Below are 20333 nucleotides of genomic sequence, written 5' to 3'. Positions count from 1 at the left end.
GTCTTTGTCACAATTTTTCTCATCATATTAATTGTGGACATGAACATCAAATAAACGTATGCTTGACATAACGTTCTGGCATATATTTGGGTCACTCTCATCAGTAGCATTGATGTTACTATTTCGTTCCGGCGGAAACACTTCCATCCATATGTTCACCATTTTGAAAAATGTTACGCTGATGATATTATACATGTCCAGGTGTGTAACGTCTTTCCACGTACATTTCAATTATCATAAATGTTCCTGTTTCAAAATACTGCCGTCGTGTGGAACAAACTGTTCTGCCCTCGCTTGAATATTTCAAGCAGACAGTAAACCAACGTACATGCAGTTTCTTGTAATAAAGTGTATTATCTACCGAATTTTACTGCCCTCTTCTGTATATCTAACATTTTAACTATTTTCAATCTCACTGTCATATTTTACTACCAATACTTTGGTAAAAATCGTTCTCTTTCGCTGACAGTGGGTCTGTTAGTAGCACCCGAAAGGGGAGTTGAACAGTAATCGAAGATGTATAGAAACAGGAATAAATTAATCACGAAAAAGTAAGTGTCTTTCCTGAATAGAAAAAATGAGACTATTGGAGAGAATCCATTCATTTGAAAACAAACAACAGTTTGCATTATTACCGCAATATTTACAATTTCTAATATGACTATCAATGCTTTAATCATCACAACAATATAATGTTAACGTCACGTCGACGTGATATTTAGCGCAATGTATACATCTAGAAAGAGCGCTTTCAAATTTGATCAAATGTTTTACTTATACTGCGTTCAGACTACGTTTTTAATCCTATATTAAATTGGATTTATTTTTAGCTCACCAGGGTGAGCTATTAGGATCACTCACCGTCCGGCGTCCGTCGTCCGTCGTACGTCCGTAAACTTTTATTTTAAACGACATCTCCTCATAAACCGCTAGGCCAATTACATCCAAGCTTCACAGGAATGTTCCTTGGGTGAAGCTCTACAAAAATTGTTCAAAGAATTGAATTCCATGCAGAACTCTGGTTGCCATGGCAACCGAAAGGAAATTTTTTAAAAATCTTCTTCTCAAAAACCAGAAGCCCTAGAGCTTAGATATTTGGTGAGAAGCATTGCCTAGTTGACCTCTATAAAATTTGTTCAAATCATGACCCGGGGTCAAAATCGACTCCGCCCAAGGGGTCGCTTGATTTTACATAGGAAAATCTTAAAAAATCTTCTTCTCAAAATCCAAAAGCACTAGAGCTTAGATATTTGACATGTGGCATTGCCTAGTGGACCTCGACTTAAGTTGTTCAAATCATGCCCCCGGAGTCAAAATTGACCCCGCCCTAGGGGTCACTTGGTTTTACATAGATTTCTATAGGAAAATCTTTAAAAAAAAATTAGAAAATAAACCAGAAGGCATTGAGCTTAGATATTTCACAAACACTTTTCAAATCATGACCCTCGGGGTCAAACTGACTCCGCCCCATGGGGGTTACTTGATTGTACATAGAAAAATCTTCAAACTTTTCTAAAAATAAACCAGAAGGCCTAGATCTTATATATTTGACATGTAGCATTGCCTAATGGACCTCTACAAAATTTGTTCAAATCTTGACCCCCCAGGGTAAAATTGACCCAGCTCCAGGAGTTACTTGATTGTACATAGGGAAATCTTCATAAATTTGCTAAAAATAAACCAGAAGGCCTAGATCATAGATATTTAATAAGTAACATTGCCTAGTAGACTTCTACAAAAAATTTCAAATCATGACCCCCGCGGTAAAATTGGCACCGCCCCAGGGGTCACTTGATTTTACATAGGAAAATCTTCAAAAAAAATCAGAAAATAAACCAGAAGGCCTAGAGCTTAGATATTTCACATGTAGCATTGCCTAGTGGACCTCTACAAAATTTGTTCAAATAATGACCCCCGGGGTCAAATTGACCCCAACCCCCGGGGTCAATTTGACCCCACCCCATGGGGTTACTTGATTGTACATAGAAAAATCTTCAAAATTTTCGAAAAATAAACCAGAAGGCCTAGAGCTCTACAAAATTTGTTCAAATCATGAACCCCGGGGTCAGAATTGATCCCGCCCCAGGGGTCACTTGATTTTACATAGAAAAATCTTCAAACATTTTCTAAAAATAAACCAGAAGGCCTAGAGCTTAGATATTTGACATGTATTATTGCCTAGTGGACCTCTACAAAATTTATTCAAATCTTGCCCCCCCCCCCCCCCCGCCAGGGTCAGATTGACCCAGCCCCAGGGGTTACTTGATTGTACATAGGGAAAACGTCATAAATTTGCTAAAATAACCAGGAGGCCTAGATCTTAGATATGTAACATTGCCTAGTAGACTTCTACAAACTTTGTTCAAATCATGACCACCGGGGTAAAATTGGCTCTGTCCCAGGGGTTACTTGATTGTACATCGGAAAATCTTCCGAACATTTCTAGAAATCATCAGTTTGATATTTGAAACATGTAGCTCATATTTCTCAGGTGAGCGATCCAGGGTCATTATGACCCTCTTGTTTAAACTTATTTGCGTCCACACTATATGCGGTGTAAAACGTGAATTATGTAAAGGTCAAGTGGGTTCTTTAATATAGCATTACAACTGTGTCCAGATACTGACGTCACTTCCGTATAACACCGTAGCCTTTGACTCTGAAAATCCATACTTATTTGACGAATATTCTGCGGTCACAAGCGGGCAAAACTACGATCCACGATTTTTGACAATTTCTGGAAACGTTGGAGAAAGGGGCATTTAACAGCACTGCGTGAAACATTTTATCTCTGATAAATTTCAGTATTTCTCTGAAAAAAATGTAAATACATGTAGATAAATACGAAAGATTTTAAATTAATCAAACTTACTAGGATCCTGTGTAACAATGAAAAGTAAGTAACAGATTTCCACAAATTTAAAACACTGCAACCTCCATATGCTCCGAAAGAAAAAGAAACAAAAGACTGCTTGCTGAAACTTAAAACGTAAACTCAATGGATATGTTTTAATATTTGATGAAAGTTTGCAGCTTGGGAAGGACATGATATAGATGTTTGTTTAAGCGTTCGTTGTATGTATCCGAAATGTTTCGACATCAGTTCCTTTTTATGCAAATATCTTTCGCTAAGGCCAAACATACAGATGTGAGGAAAATATGCTTGCAAATCTTTACATGAACTGAACAGTTCTTAATTTGAACAAAGAAATGTGTTCTTTAAAGGAACTCTCCCTGTCACAGGATTATCCGCACTGTATGTACATGTAATAGTGCCGGAAATCCGGTGCACGAACGGTACCCGATGTCCAGACAAGGGTCTCTTCTTGTATGTAACGAATGTAAAAGTTACTGGCAAATCAGACCCGTGAAGATATTCCGCAATTTCCGTACAATAACGTATATTCCGTAATAGATTTTGGCGTTCTCTGGCTGTTTGTGCATATAAACTTCATTAGCAGCCGAATATTGCCGAAATAGCTTTCGGAGAATACGGAATGGAACGAAAATTGCCGAGTGTCATCACTTGTCTATTACCTTATTCGTACAGATAGCGCTTCTTACCTGCAACAAGATACAATGCACACTAATTTTGCCACTCTTTAGGGTAACCTTACATGAACTGAAATGTTCCAAAAACATTTTTGTTCGATTATAACACAGGCGCTTGAAGCGCTATCAATAGATATATGCATGATCATATCCAACCCACCCAGTTACTATGAAATTGTTGGCAAGTAAATGGCGTATTTTTAGTCATTTATACCAGCTGATAACTCGAACAGCATATCAATAATCAATGTAAACAAAGTTTCAGATAAAAGAAAAAAACGTTCATCATATGTTACGCTGAGTAAAACTAACAAAAGAGATATTTTAAAGTCGTTCAATCCTAACTAACACTATCAAAATCGCTGTTCTGCTAGTCCGCCATACCTGATCAGCTTCCGCTTACAGCAAAAAAACCTCAACAAACTTTTGTTTACTCTGGAAAACCCCAACGATTTCAATTGTGACGTATAATTACAGCTTGAATATGGTGAGGCTCTGTACGACCACGTTCGTATAACCGATCGCATTTCTAACAGATTTCGTACGTATGCGATCGCATTCGTAACAGGTGTTACGAATGTGTTTGTCCAACATGAAGGCTAACATGAGAAGCACATATGTATCATGTTGAGTACTGCAAATGTTCAATCAGTTGGTTGTCATCGCAACATCATTAAATGACTGTCATAAGTATCATCACAAGTTAGCGTCGTCGTCGTCGAAGTCAATGACGTCATAAAATTAATTGAGTCGCATCATGAGAAAATGGGCCTTCGGGAATCTTCGAGGATTTGCGACCATTGTGGGCCCAGATCAGCTTGCGCATCCGCGCAGTCTGATCAGGGCCCACACATTTCACTGTCTTTTCAAAAAAGGCTCATTCTACCTGAATTTGAAATTTTCTGACTGATTCAGATGCATAAATGCACAGGTCAGCCTAACTATACACTTTCAGGAAATTCACGAAAATGTCCGAATTCCAATTTTCCCGTGATGTGGCTCAATTTGTATTATCATTTCTGCATCCATTTCCACTACCACTATAATATGATTACAACTTCAGCTAATCAGTCTACTGTTAACTCGACAAGCTGAAATGTAGACCCATATGTTCAGGTCACTGGTTCGAGCCCGGTGGCGACATACACTTGTAGCTATCATTCGTCATCCAGAGCTGTTTTAAGTTGGGTCACAAACAGGAAGGTACCATGTCCTGTGACAGTTTTTTTACAACTTGTCATGGACGGAGTCGTTAGCCGTAAGTCTAGGAGGGCACAACCTTGTGTTGCGAAGTAATGTCTATGAGATTTTTTAGAAAATACACCTTATTTTTAATTACCCTCACCCACTGGGCCCGCCTGTGAGGTAATAGGCCTATTTTTATTATAATGATCCCGCCGTGAAATAGTTGAGTGTTTGCGTTCGTGCAGTTATATATATAGGATCTTGTCCTTGGTACAACTTGCCCATGCATTGTCAGATTTTCAAAATGTTTGGTACAAATGATCAGCATGGAAAGAAGGTGTGTTGCGATTATGATCCATGTTGCTCTATCCAAGAGGAAAGTCACAGTTCTCCATTGAACTATTGAATTATAAAAAATGAACAGGGATAGCATGTGGTGTGCATCTTCCCCTTTATTCATACATATTCATAATTATATTCATGGATTTAGTAAAAATGAAATCTAAACAACCAAAACCGATATAAGGAATTTGTAATTGAAATGTACATGTAGTACCATGCTATTATGAACAGACGAGTCATGATAACGGTATTCTTGTCAAGTTTAATAAACCAGTACAAAGATATTAACCTGACCGGAAATATCCCTCTATTTAACAAGTGGGCCGCCATAGCTCATTATTGCTTACATGAGTAACATTACATTATACATGTTATTAAATCAGCCATTTTAGGGGTCACAACTCTAAGACAAATAGCGTGATATGGGTACCTTTCGAGGAAAAGAAGCAAGATCTTGATGATATATAACTTCAATGCAAGTTTGGTCAAATATAAATGTGATCTCTGTTATGTTCATAATGCTAAAATCAGCACATTTTGTCATTTTATGGGCCTTAACTCTAGGACAAATGGTGCTATATAGCTGATTTTCGCAAGGAACCGATATGTTATAGATATATAACTTCTATACAAGTTTGGTCAAAATGAAATAATAAATATGGTCTCGACTGTGTTCACAGGACTAAAATAAGCAAATTTTGCCATTTCAGCCATAACTCCGAGACAAATGGCGCGATATGGCTGATTTAAAGCAGTATGCCTCCAGATCGTCCAACAACAGCAAAATTTTTTTTTTAGATATCTAGAAATAAATGAAATATTCCTTAAGAAGGCTTTAAAACTTAATTACTGACAAACTTTATGATACAGAAACACATGAGAATTTGCTGTTTTTACTACTTTCTACGATGAAAATCGAAAAGCGTTTGTCATGCTTTTACTTCATGTAAACTTTCTCGATTATAAATATCTATAGTCGGAGGTCATTATTCACTACTTCTACTATAGCGCTATTGGTTACGACGACGGGAAAATGTCTTTATTGCCGGCGGTCCGGGGTTCGATTCCCGACGCGGTCATCTTTTTTTCTTGATTTGGAACTTTTGAAATATTTTAGAAACAACAATTCATATTCATATGTTCATAATAAGCCCAAACTTCAATTTGAAATAAAGATTTTTTTTGCTAAATCTGAAGGCATGCTGCTTTAAAAGGAAGTAAGATCCTATATAAGTTTTATAAAAGTCAAATAATATATGTAGTCTCCATTGTGTTTAAAAGGATAAAATCAGCATTTTGCCAATTCAGGGACCGTAACTCCAAGTCAAATGGTGCAATACGGTTGTTTTGAAAGGAACCGAGATCTTATAGATATATAAGTTGTGTACAAGTTTATTCAAAATAAACAAAAAAAAAGGGTCTCTGTCGCGTTCACAAGGCTAAAATCATTAATTATTGCCATCTCAGGGGCCATTACTCAAAGAAGAATAAGATGATATTACTGGTTTTCGAAAGGAACCGGGATATGATAGATATATAGACCTATAAGTTCTGTGCAAGTTTTGTCAAAATCAAATAATTAATGTTGTCACTATCGTATTCACAAGAAAAATGTGAACGGACGGACGGTCGGACGACGGATGACGTACAAATGGTGATCACAACAGCCCTCTTTGTCACTTGATGTTTCAGTTGTAAAAATGCATTTTTTGTTCATTTTTCCGATCGAAAATGACATGTGACAAATGTGATCAGATGTCACATCAAAAATCGGCATCGATTACATTCGTCTCAAAAATAGTTACATATGAGTTTGATTTCTGTTAATATGCGATCGCATTTGTAACACCTATTACAAATGCGACATGTTACGATTGTGGTCCTACAAGGCTCTGTCTGCGGTCTGCGAAACACTCAGTGATTGATCGTTCTGAATTTTTCGACTCTCTCGACACGCCTCATTTTGATGCTAAAAACTAATTGTGTAGGGTTTCAAATTAAAACATCTATATTAAAATCTGTCAATGGACATCTTAATATCATAACAACTATTTCAATTACATGTTCTTTCTGAGGATGTTTTTCTTTCTTTTTTCATTTTCCTACGATACTGTTACTAGTACTAACAGCTAAATAAATACGCTTAAACGTAATTGATACGTATAATGCGGGATGACCCCTAAGATTTGTATCATGCGCACGTTATTAATATATCGGCAGTATTGCTATTTGTGCCGTCGCAATCATTAATGACATGATAGAATAGCTCCCAATCTCTCGCTTTGCGACTTGAAATATTGGCGAAAATTTGTGTGTGCCAGGTCCGTACATACGGAAAACATACACAAAATGCCTAACTGTACATAATTTTGTCAGAAATTATTTTTTTACATTTGCCCGGCATAAAAAAATTACGTTCACATTAGGCAGGCACTAAGATGATTTATTTGCAAGTGTGTAAATGTGTAAGATGACTCTAGTGCTGTTAAACTGAGTGAACAAATGCGCAAATTCATAAGCTACTGTGATAAAATAGTCCTTAAAAGAAAAGCAAGTCTTTTATTTCATTCTACTATAATTGAAGAATATGGTATGCGAGAAATAGATTGTATCACTCATCTGAAAACAGTGAACACTTTTTTAGTATTGTCTATTGTTGAAACAATTCCTTTCATAAATAAGAATTTGTCAAAATACGGAAGGAAGTTTATCACAGGTTTTATCATTTTTGAAAATATGACAAGTTTATTCTTCATTTCTCTTAGTTTGCTACTTTGTAAAAGATTAACATAATGATTCTTTTTACATGTACAAAGACATTAGCAGTATCATATCTATATAACTCATTCTGACATAGTCATCAATGATAAATGACATACAATATAGTCACAGGACATCTAGTCCAAATAATTGTACTCGAGAATTGAATATCGTTATATTTTTTTTGACTTGTCGATATCCGCCTCCGATACGAGGTAGACAACGTAAAATATCAAAATGTGAAATCGGTCTACCCGAGGTCTCATTATTTAGACTACAGAACATCATGATGTCTTCCTATTTTTAAGGAGAAGATTTCGCACTTAAAATCGTTATTGATATGTTAATGAGACAAATTTGACTGACAGTGCGAGAACCAATTTTTGTGAGTGTACAACAACTGATCTGTTTGCAGGTCGCCGATTGGTTAAATTTTCTGTCGCGTGCTCTCCAGTTTTTATGTTGAAAAATATCTTACGTGGTTCGTATACCAAATAAGCCGACGTTGTACATCATAGGGGAAAGTAAAGTCTTTGTAGAATTCATTTAATATAAAAGTACATCGTGTGTTATTTGTGAATTAAATATATAATGAACCAGAATTTGGACTTGGACTGAATTAACCACACTCTTGTGAGTATTTTTTTTTATAAATACCCATTCGAGCATAGCTAAAATTGCGTGACCAGAGAATTTTGTAACGATTGGCTGAAAACAATACCAATTTCGTCGTCATAGAATAATTATGATCCTGGCTCTTTTTAGAATGCGTTACCTATACAGAGAATTTGAATAAGGTAAGAGTAGCGAGGTATAAACATTTCATTTTAGTTCCCACATTGTAGGAGATGTACCTAAATATGATTTCGTCACGTAAGCTTTAATCAGTGACGAAGAAATATAATTATTTCAGATATTTACTGTTAATGTCGGAGAGAAGTTGTTTGTAATAAATTGACCAGCCTCTATCTGTAGTAAGATATAAATGTAATGAATGTTGTTTTGTGGTTTGGTTTGCGAAACAAAGAGTAAAGCACGTAAGCACAAACATACATTGTCATGCACGCATCGTTCCTGCGTCAATAATTATGTTAAGATATTGAGCTATTGTCATTACATCTACAAAATAAGTTTCATAATAAATGAATTCAGAATGGATCTTATAAAATGCGGTTGTATTGATAAGTACTGTTTGTACATTTCTATGTACAAGTTAAGCAACAGGAACAAACGGTAAAAACTATTTACCATCAAAAGAACACTGTGTCATCTTTGTATCACATATACCTTTGTAGTCATGCAGATCTGTGAAACATGCATATTGTGATGGATCTGGTATCATGCATATTTGTGTATCATACATATAGTAAAGGGCATATCATGCATATACTTGTGTCAGGCAATAGTGATGGAGGTACATGCTATTTTTGTATCATGCATATCTTTGTTTCATGTCAATAGTGATGTATGATGTAACATTTTTCCTTTAGATAAATATAGAGATTGGCAATCTTAGGGATGGGTGTTTCATTTAAAAGAGAGAAAACAAACAAACAAATAAAAGAACAGTAATATTTATTTTATGTTGATTCATACGTATTCTCTGTCATCTTTTTTATCTTAATGCAGTAACCAGTGAACATTGAAAAGGGGAGACTGTTGCCATAGTTACTGCATGCCCCCATTTGGGGCACATTGTCCGCACAATTTCAAACATTATGCTTGTTATTTAAGTAGGTTTTATCATTTACATTATAAGAAGAAAAAAAGACATCCGTATCTCATAACCTGTCTTATCTTGTTGAGTGTGCCTATCACGTGACACCAATAAATGGTTTTCCACCAACAAGTTTTTTTCTCATAAAAAGATTTTAACGGGTCAAGGCATCTCCCTGCCGGGTTGTATTATAAATCAATATAGCCTGAACGGGGTAACGGTAACATAAAAACCCAAAAGAAAAGTTTTAAAGTTCAGATGAAATTTTATTCGGAAAATGTAAATGCTCCCAAACCGAATATCAAAATTTGATATTTTCTAAAATACAAGTTTGATATTATGTTCATGAGTAGGATAGGGTAGGAAAAACCTCGAGACGGCAACGTCCGTATATAGTTATTCGTTTTTGTATCCTGCATAATACGGGCAATTTTTTTTGTCTTCCGGGAGTCCGCAGACTGGTTGTTTGCATGAGTAAGAAAGCACCCCGGCCCGCCCGCCTTACTCAGTAGGGAAGAGCGTTGGTCTACGGATCGCGGGGCGTATGTTTCTCCGTGAAATATTTGATAAACGACAGGGGCGTATGTTCTCCGTGACAAATTTGATAAACGTTGTGTCTGAAATCATTAGTCCCCCCACCCTGATTCATGTGGGAGTTGGCAGTTACTTGCGGAGAACAGGTTTGTACTGGTACAGAATCCAGGAACACTGGTTAGGTTAACTGCTCGCCGTTACATGACTGTTGAAAAAGGGCGTTAAACCCAAAACAAACAAAACAAAGCACCCCAAATCAGTGACAGAAATTTGTAAACTGTGCCAACATTTTTTTTTTATTTCTTTCAGCAAAATAATGCAAGAAATGCTTCACGTAATTGGAGAGAAAGAAATAAGTATTTTATTTTAGAAGATGAAGACAATGGACAGACAACGGAACGTATTGTCATTAGTAGTCTTAAGTCTGTGCGAGAACGCGGCGAATAGAAAATGACGTCACCGGCTTTCGTTAAATTTTGCAAAGTTTGACATGTTTTAAATTTGTAAAACATCCTGCATTACTGCATTCAGAGGTAAAAGCTCAAGATAAATTGTCCGTTTTCACCAGGCTAGGCGTTCGTTTGGTTTTCCGGCACTTCCCGGGTCTATCCGGCATACGCCGATGTGCGCCGGTCTAGAAAGATAGGCAAAGCGGCACATCATAAAATGTATCATATATTGCGTTATAAAATCGGTTAACATCTAAAAAATTTGGTTAAATAAAATGTAACAGTAAAGGTAGAAACATATTTCAAGAAATATTTCGCTAACTTTATTTATGACAAGGCCTTAATATGAAATCATGATAAATTGGAAATTTATCTTTTTTTTATTTGCAGCTCACGTTGGTGGCTTACGCTGAAGCATTCGTTTATTATTCAGCTGGCGGAAATTATTTTATTATTTTCTTGCCGCTCACGTAATCGGCATGTCCCCGGTTGAGAGAAACGAATTGGCCCTATAATCTAGGCGGCACCTTAAGGTATTGGACCCCTAATAGTAATGTTTAAAAAATGGCATTTGCTTGGTATATTCTTAAAGCTTACCATGTTTGACACTGTGTTGCAAATTTTAAACAACTTTTACCGTGCCGTTTTTTGTAAATTTTGTATAATTTATGGTATTTCCTCACGCTCAAGAAGAGACAAAATTCAGTGTGATGGCCACTATCTAAAACGTTTGCAGAGAATTCATTACAGCATTAATTTTGATAAAAGAAACATCAAACTATTGTTAAACAATAATAAAACACAAAATAAAACTGTAAAAATCATTTTTTTCTAGGGTGCCTCAAGTAAACAGATTTAATGAGACAGAATTCTAACACTAACATTGAAAAATTAAAGTCGAATCCAGTGGGTCTGTTTTGAATTTTGCTCACTTCATTCAAGAATAACCTTGGGGCAATAGTAAAACCTACCTGCATTTCTTCCACAATATATAATCTAAAGAATGAAGGCAAAATAGAGGACTTTTACCGCACGTAACTCAGTATTTTTAAAGATGTCTAACTCTACCCCTCCTGATTCAGAGGTAAATTCACATTGAACAGCAAACAATCGCGTATAAAACGAAATTTTCCACTTTTGTACAAAACATTCATAAATAGTCTTGAAAGAAGTAAAAACTTACTAGAAAAAAGGAAAAACATGGGGAAAAAAATTTGGCCCCAGTGGGGTTTGACCTCCCCCCCCCCTGAAAATTGCGTCAAAGTGGTTTATAGTGGGAAATTTGAATATCTTAAAAAAAGGGAAACTCTATTACGGGCCCCAATCCCTTAAATTTTCATCCTTTTTTTTGCATACTGAAAGAAAGAGGAAAATTTGGTGTTAACTTTTGAGCGAAGTCGGTTTGAGAAAAAAGGTTTGGCCCGTTTTATAAAGAAATATTCCCTGTCATGTCACGCAAACATAAAATGTGATTTTTTATTTTAAATTATTATAAAAGTCATGTGGCCTTTTAAACTTTCAATTCCCCCACAAATAACGTTGCGGAAGTTGGGTATCGTTAGAGACCTCTTTTTTTCCCAAAGGACGTACATTATAGAAACAAATTTCGGCAAATCTCCCATGACCTAAAAAAAGCTTGTGCGTAAAGCTCTGCGGGAAAGTTGTGAAAGATGAAAATTAAAGGGGAAAAGATGGGAGCAGGAATTGGGAATTTCGATTTTTAATAGTTTTCATAGAAAATCTATCATAAAACTGCTTGCCGGGAAGCCACAAATTAGGAAAAAATCGATTACCGCGGATTATCCACTGTAATGTTAAAAAAGATTCAAAGATAAAAATCATTTATCTTTTCATTTTTCTTTTTACGAAATCTGATTGAGTCTATTGAGCGGGAATTACGGCATCGGCACGGACTGTTGAAATAGACACTATTCAGTAGTCGATTTGCGAGTGAATAAAATTTTTTACACGGAATGTCGCTTTGTTGCATTTTTCATGTGTCGCACATGTGGCATGAAATGTCGCATTAATTTTAATGTCGCTTTGCACTGTCGTTTATCACGTCGATTGTTGTTTGGCATTCGTTTCATAGTCGTGTTTTTATTGTGTGTAGGTCAATTGTCGTGTGACTACGTTGTCACTGCATTTTTTGGTATGGTATATCGTGTTTCTATCGCATTGTGAAAAGGCTAATGTGTGTCACGTTGTTTTGTTGTAGGGGCATTCGTGTTTTATCGCATTGTCGTAAGGCAATCGTGTGTTACGTTGTTGTTGCGTGGTATATGTGTGAACATCTCCTGTGTATGTCATATCGTGTTCATTTGCAATGTTGGTAGAATTTCTTTTGCCACGTGCATTGTTGGGGAATTCGTGTGTACGTCGCTTTGTTGTGTAGCATATCGGGTCATGTCGCTTGTCGTGTGACGTTTATGTCTCCCAATCGCGTTATCGTGCGGAATTTGTGTCTCCATCGTTTTGTCGTGTGAGTATCATGTTCCATTGCATTGTCGTGTCCCTATTGCGTTAGTCGCATTGCGTGTGGATTTGTGTGTCTGGTACATTGTTGGGTGGCCTATCGTATGTCACTTGCTTGTTGTGTTGTTATCGTGTGTTCCTTACATTGTCGTGTTAATGTGTGTTCGTCGCGTTGTCGTTGGTATATCGTGTTTTAAACATAGCTTGTTTTTTTGTATAGGGTTTGGTGTCAGTCGTATTGTCTTAGGGATTCGTGTCTCAAAAAATAGTATGCATTTTCCCAAAATTTCTTTTTCATGACTTTGAAAAAATAACTGCATTGGAAGGGAAAGTAACTTCCTCTTGTAAAATTTACGAAAAAAAGGTAAATTTTCTTATTTGGCGTATGGTTTTCCAAAAAGCCGAAACGGAAGCAATTAGTTTTTAAATTTAATAGTTTTTGTCAAATCTACTCCAAAATTGTGTATCCGAATTTTTTACAACGATTTCCGTTTAACAAATAATAGTTCATACCAATTGTGTTCAAAAACCCTTTTTTACTAAAAGTCTGGCGTTATCACTCTGCAGTTAATTAAAACACTTTGATGTCAAGAAAAAAAAGTCCTAAATTTTTGAATTTGACATTCGCTGTTACAGTTCAAAAAACCCCCTTTTTGGACTGTAAATTTATTTATAAAAAGGAAAAAAAAATCCGGGGTTCTATCAGAGCACTCCCCCGGGTTTGAAAAATGTAGAGGTTGTCTGAGGTCTTTCTGATACTATTGAAAACAAAAAAAGGACCATATGTGTAATAATGAAATATATATATAAAAAATTTAAAGGCAATAGTAAAACTAACTGTTGTGTCAAAGTTTAAGGTATTTAAATGAATTAAACCAAAAAAAACCCCCCCCCCCCCCCCCCCCCCCAAAAATAAAGAAGATGAATAATAAAATAAAAAAAATAAATAGAAGTAAAAAATTTGTGTTAAGCGAAGTCTTAATGTGTAGATTTTCTTGTTTTTTTTTTTTTTTTTTTTTTTTTTTTTTTTTAAATCCCCTGCCCGGCGGTGGGGGTTTTTGGAAGGGTCTCCATCCGTCCTTCCGTCGTCTACCCGATCCCTTTTCGTGTCGCCCCATATTTTTAAAACCGTTTGAAGGAGTTTTAAAATTTTTGGGTAAAATGATCCCCTAATCAAGTGTGTGCAAAATCCATGAGAGCCAGTGCTAAGTCAGGTCACAACTTAGGTTAAAAAGTTTTAACCCCTTCCTTTTGTGTCCGTTGATCTCCAAAACCCTCTTAAAGGTTTTTCATGAAATTTTTATCAAATGATACCTTCAAGGGGGTGTGCAGACCTCAGGGAGACCCCTTTCTGATCAAGGTCAATGTAAAAACTCAAGGTAAAATTATTTCCCTTCCTTTTGTGCCATTATATCTCGAAAACCTTTTAAAGAAAAAATTTTTTTAAATTCCCACCTCTCAAGACAATTTGCAGAATTTATGAGTCAGCAATGCCGCTAAAGTAGGTCACCATTAAGTCGAGGTTTGAACTTTCCATTATGTGTCGTCTGTATTTCCAAAACCCCTTAAAGGATTTTCATCAAATTTGGGGTCAAATGATTACCTCATTAAGACGATGTGTATAACGTATGAGCAACCATGCGGTTAAAGATCAAGGTCACAATTAGGGTCGGGTTTGAAACCTTCCTTTTGTATCCACTTGTATCTCCCAACCCTTAAAGGATTTTCAAGAAATTTTTGTAATTTTGATCACTATCAAGAATCAGGGGTCAACATGCAAATCAAGGTCAAGGTCACAACTCAATGTAAAAAGGTTTTGCACCCTTTTATGAAATTTCGGTCAAATTCACCTCATCAAACTATGTGCAAAAATTATGAGTCAGTCATGTAGGCAAGGTAAAGGTCACAGCTAAAGGTAAAAAGATTTCCCTTTTCACTATATAAAAAACAGGGGCGATGGATTTAGCTGTCTTTCAGACTGCCTTGTTTTTATGCCTCCACTTTGGGGGTGGGGGTGGGGGGGGATATAGATTTGCCCTGCCCGTCCGTCCGTCCTTTTGGAATGTTGTCACGCCCCTAGCTGCAACTTTTTGACGTAGAGTAAAAAACTTTACGGGGGAATTTTGGTAGCATGTGTATTTTTGCCCCTGGGGTTTTGCGTTGGATTTGTTCATTCCGTCGGTGTGGGAGTTATGGCCTCTGACTTGGTAAAAATTGATTTTTTTTAGTGTTTGTGGGCCCCCTGCTCCAAAAGTATTTGAGTAAAGAAAAAAAACTTTACAGAATGTTGGTCAGCATGGTAGTTGTTTTTGGGGGGTTGCATTGGATTCATTCAGTCATGTAGGAGTTAGGCCCAAACTTAAACGTAAAGAATTTGAAATTTTTAATGTTGTGTCGGTGTAGTCAAAACGTAACTAAAAAAAGAGTCACCAGGTTTACGGATTGTTTTTCAGCACCCCCCCCCGGGGTGCAACTGGGATATAAGTCCGGATTTTTTCCCTCGTTTTTGGAGTTTTGGCCCTTTTAAAAAAATTGGCCATTTAAATTTTTTTTCCCGGCGAAGCCCCCAAAAGTATTTTCCCAGAGTCAAAAAGTTACGGGAAAATTTTGGTCAGCATGTGCAGTGATCCCCGGGGGTTTAGCGTCCGGATTTCCGCCCGTCTGTCCGTCCGAAAATGTTGTGTCGCGCCTAGCCCCCAAAAGTTTTTGACTTTGGGCACAAATTGACAGAATGTTGGTGTGTATGTTGTGCCCCTGGGGTTTCCGCCCTATTCATCCGCCCCGTCCGCCCGAAAATCTGTGTCGCGCCTAGCTACAAAAGTATTTGACGTTGGTCACCAAAAAATTTTTACGGGAATGTTGGTCGCATGTGCGTTGTGCCCCGGGGGTTTCGCGTCCGGATTCATCCGCCCGTCCGGAAGTTGTGTCGCGCCTACCCCAAAAAGTTATTTAAGTCACAAAACTTTAAGGAATATTTGTCGCATGGTAGTTGTGCACCAGGGTTTGTCGCGTTGGTTCATTCGTCACGTAGGGTTATTCCCCTTACTTTGTAAAAAATTTTTTTTTAATGTTGTGTGCGTAGCCCCAAAAAAGTATTTGACCTGATCCCAAGTTTACGGGGAATGTTGGTCAGCTGGCTTGTGCACCTGGGGTTTGGTTGGATTCATTCAGTCGTGTAGGAGTCATGCCCCCTGTTTGGATTTTTTTCTTTTTTTTTTTAAATGCAACATATTGTTTTTAAATGCAGTGGGGGCTTCTTGTCCCGGGGCTGTTGTATTTGATATAAATTTTCAATTTCATCAAATAAAAAATGTCGTCCCCCTTTTTACTGTCTTCATATCTCTGGTGTAGGTCTTTTTATATTTGGGTTTTCCTTTTAAGTGGGTTTTTTTATTGAGACAAAAATTAAATATTGTAAATCGTCGAAAAGAAGGTGTGCAGTTTTTAGGAAGGCCTTTTTGTTTTATTTTGCAGAGGCGAAAGTTTTTCCCCATTTTTTTATTAAATATATTGTTTTTAATTTTTTTAAAATTTTTTTTTCAAAGGTTGCACAAAGGTGTCAAATAAATAAAAAAAAACTGTCGTATTTGTCAAAATTTACAGTCTTTTTTTGTCTGATTTCACAGAAAAAATATAAATTTTTGAAAAGAGGGGTATTAACCCTTATCATCTGCACTGTTTGTTTTCTGCCTTTTGCAAAAATTCCGTGCGTTTGATCAGTTGCAGTTCACTTTTCGTTCAATATCTTTTTTGTAATCTTTTTTTAAAAACAGTTAATGGATTGTCCAGGTGGTAAGTTCATTATAGAATTTGGCGGGAAAGGTTTAAGCAGTGCCGACTAGCTGCAATGTGCATTCGGCTGTGTAGATTTACCCAGACCCGCACACTGGGACAAGCCCTTCGTGGTACCAGGCTGGCAAAATCAAATATTGCAGATTGGTACGTTACAATAATTCTTTATAACACAAAAAATTCTGTGCAGCATAAAAATAAAAAACCCACGGTTTACGGAAGGGACTATGTGACAACCCAAATTTGACGTGTTCGAAGTCATACTAAAAAGATCAAAATTTTAAAGAGTTTTTAAACGCAAATTAGGAAGATAATAAAAAATATTTTTAGTAGATATTTAAACATTCTTTCAACATGTACACAGACTTGAAGAGTAATTTTCTGTTTTCCTTTTTTTGTATTTGTTTCCCTTGGGTTTTTTACACCTGACCCGTCGCTTTTTATAAATCTGCTGTTTATTTCTTTGGGAGCTGGTAGTGCGTGATCAGTAAGAAGACCCAGAGCAAAAAATTTATAAAAGGGAATTTTTGTTTTTAAAACAAAAAAAATTTTTTGGGAGGTAAAGGTATGTTTTTTTTTTGGGAGGAGAACTGAAAGAATTTTAAATTTATTCGCGAGGGAAAGGACCGGAAATTGTGACTGAAACAGGACTTTAAAAAATGTCTGTGAAAGATTGGTACAAACCCAAAAATAATATTTTTTTATTTCTCGGACGGTTGTAAAGGGGAAACATAAAAAATCAGCTTCGCGTTTTATAGCAGTTTAGTTATAAATAACTAAAGTTTTGTTACAAAAAATTTCTAATTTTAAAAATCAGTTGATTACACAATTTTGAATTTTTGAATAAGTACTCATTTGCAAAGATTTTGGGACATAAAAAAAGGGATTCGTTCACGTTTAGCTGCATTTTACGATTGTCTTACAAATGATAGAAACCGTGTGGAAAAATGTGATTTAGTGGCCTTCCGTAACCCAGCTGGATGGCTTCTCCACATGGAGCTCAAACCCCGAACGCGAGGTTTAAGTGTTTCAAAAGTCAGACAGCGATCGTAAACATTCGGCCCCCGCACTAAAAAAAAACCCGCGAATACTTTTAAATCTAGATCTGTTGGTATGCGGCTTCTAAAAACTCAAAAATAGCACATGGACATATCCCCCTTATTTGCCCGTTTGAAATAACATGTTGATTAAAATTTTTTAAAATTTTCGTTGAAATTCCTCTAGAAAGTTTTCTATTCGCGCAATCGTCAAAATTGTTTTTTCCCAACGAATTTCGCTGTGAAAATGGTATGAGTTCCAGTTTAAAAAATCACAAAAAAACAAAGCACTAAAGTACTTTTCTATTTGTCAAAGTTTCTTTTTATATCTTGTTTTTTTTTGGTAAGGGTTTAATCAATATCGTTGAAAAACCCCTCAAGTGCAGATCGTATTTTAAAGTTTCAACGCAGATTGAGAGGGGACTTAATACAAAAAAATTAAAGAAAAATGCAAGTTTGTGGATATAATTTTTGTCACTGAAGTAATAAACAAAAAATTTTTAATGACGGGGCCCTAGGGGTTGCCGGGCTTGTGTTTTATTTCCAAAAAATGATTTAAAAAAATACGAATAAAATAAAAAAACTGTGAATAAAACCTTTAAAAAGATAAATAAGCACAAAAAAAAGCTATTGGTGTTTTAAAAGGTTACATTGCCAGTTTACACGGTTCCTGTTACGTATGATATTAAAAAAAGAAACAATCAATTTATGGTTATTTTCATGGTAAAATAAAACGCATGAAAAAAATTTTTTTTAACTCTAAAAATCCCTTATAGCGGTCTGGCACCCACGCTTTCCCGGCTTTTCTTTTGTCTTTTTAAAAACATAAAAGCAAAAATTTTAGAAATTACGATAAATTAAGGAAAGTAAAAACTTGATAGAAATAAAAAATTTTAATGAATTTGAAAAGTTGCAACGCAGGATGTTAGTAAAGATTTTAATTTGGGGAATTAAAAAAAAAACAACAAAAAATAAATGAATAAAATACAAAAAAAAAAAAACAACAACAAAAATGTCATGAAAAACTTTGTGGGGTTCTTTATTTTAAAAATAAAATACATCAGCTAAATGTAAATGCATGAGTCTGCCGGACCACTAGTCCCCAAGCCGGGTTTTTTTTTTTTAAATTTCATGAATTTAAAACGCGTGGCCTAGGTAATTCAAAAAAATCATGTAAAATAAACCGAGATTGTTTCAGAAAGTAATTGCTGCTACAAATTTTTAAAACCATGATTGCAGTTTTTTTTTTCCATCTGAACTCAGTTTAGTCCGCCAAGCTAGTAGAAAAAGTTTTGGCAGGGCAGCTGAAAAATCATTTTAAAAAAGTCCTTTTATTGATTTTTAAAACTGTAGATATTTATTTGTAATTTTTTTTTAATCGTCGCTAGTGCGGTTTTTTCTTTATAGTTTCTACCAACGGGTCGTTAATCATCCCGGGGATGCATTTTGGGGGCCGCATGGCCCTAGACCGACAATTTCAGAAGATACAGTTTACTTAAGTAAATGTAAACGTGTCATACACTATAAGTTGTGTTAAAATGCAACAAGCTAACTTTCAATTACCACATCTTCATAGCCTTGTATGATGAAAGTGGAACTATTGGAATTGAAGTATTTTTGTTCTTCTAAAAAAGGGATCTTTTTTCCGTATTTTTAACAAAGGATTTTTTTATATTTCAGCCCTGGGGAAAGATTTGTGGTCTCTACAGGAAGAGTACCATCCCCTACCCTGTCACCTTTTTGGGGGAAAAATGACACCCCTCTCCTTGAGTTCTAGTCATCCCAGAATGAGTCGGGGAAAATTCAGAGGGGGCGTGGAGGGGGCAAAGAAATTTGATCAAAGGTTCGTATTGTAAAATTTTTTCTAAAAGGGGGAATAAACCATGTCCCCAAAATTTTACCTTACTGCGGTGCTGGGTTTGGGAAAACGCATTAAGTAAACGGCTGTTTTAACTTTGGGGGGTTCAAGCCAAAAACTGTTCCAAACAAAGATAAAACATTTAAGAAGGAAGACATTAGTACAATGTCGAACTTTGCTTTGTTTTTTTGTTGTCTTTACGTGATTGTTCCAAAAGAAGGGGGAATTTGATGAGATGATAAAAAAACAAAAACTAATGATCTGCACCACTATTTAAACTAGTGTTTTTGAAAACTTCTTTTAGGAAAGGTCCCCTGTTAAAATATTGGATGGATTGGCGAATTCACCACGCAAAAAATGACTTCCCACACAGGAAGCTAGGAGGGAATTGTAAATTCTAAAAACAACTGCCGGGGAATTTGGGGCGTTAGAAAGATACGTTCAGTAAAATAGAGCAAAATTTTGGAACTTTTTGGGGACAAAGTTAAACGTTTTTCTAAAAGTTAAAGGGACTTGTCTCATTTTATTGGTAAAAACTGACATAGAAAAACATACCCAAAAGATTTTTGTCGCGCTATCGTGAAAAAAAACGTATTTGGGATTTGGAAAAAACTTTTCCCGCTCTTCGTGTT

This window comes from Mercenaria mercenaria, chromosome 16 (assembly GCF_021730395.1).
Source record: "Mercenaria mercenaria strain notata chromosome 16, MADL_Memer_1, whole genome shotgun sequence".
NCBI lineage: Eukaryota > Metazoa > Mollusca > Bivalvia > Venerida > Veneridae > Mercenaria > Mercenaria mercenaria.
Note: the sequence above shows the minus strand (reverse complement) of the source record.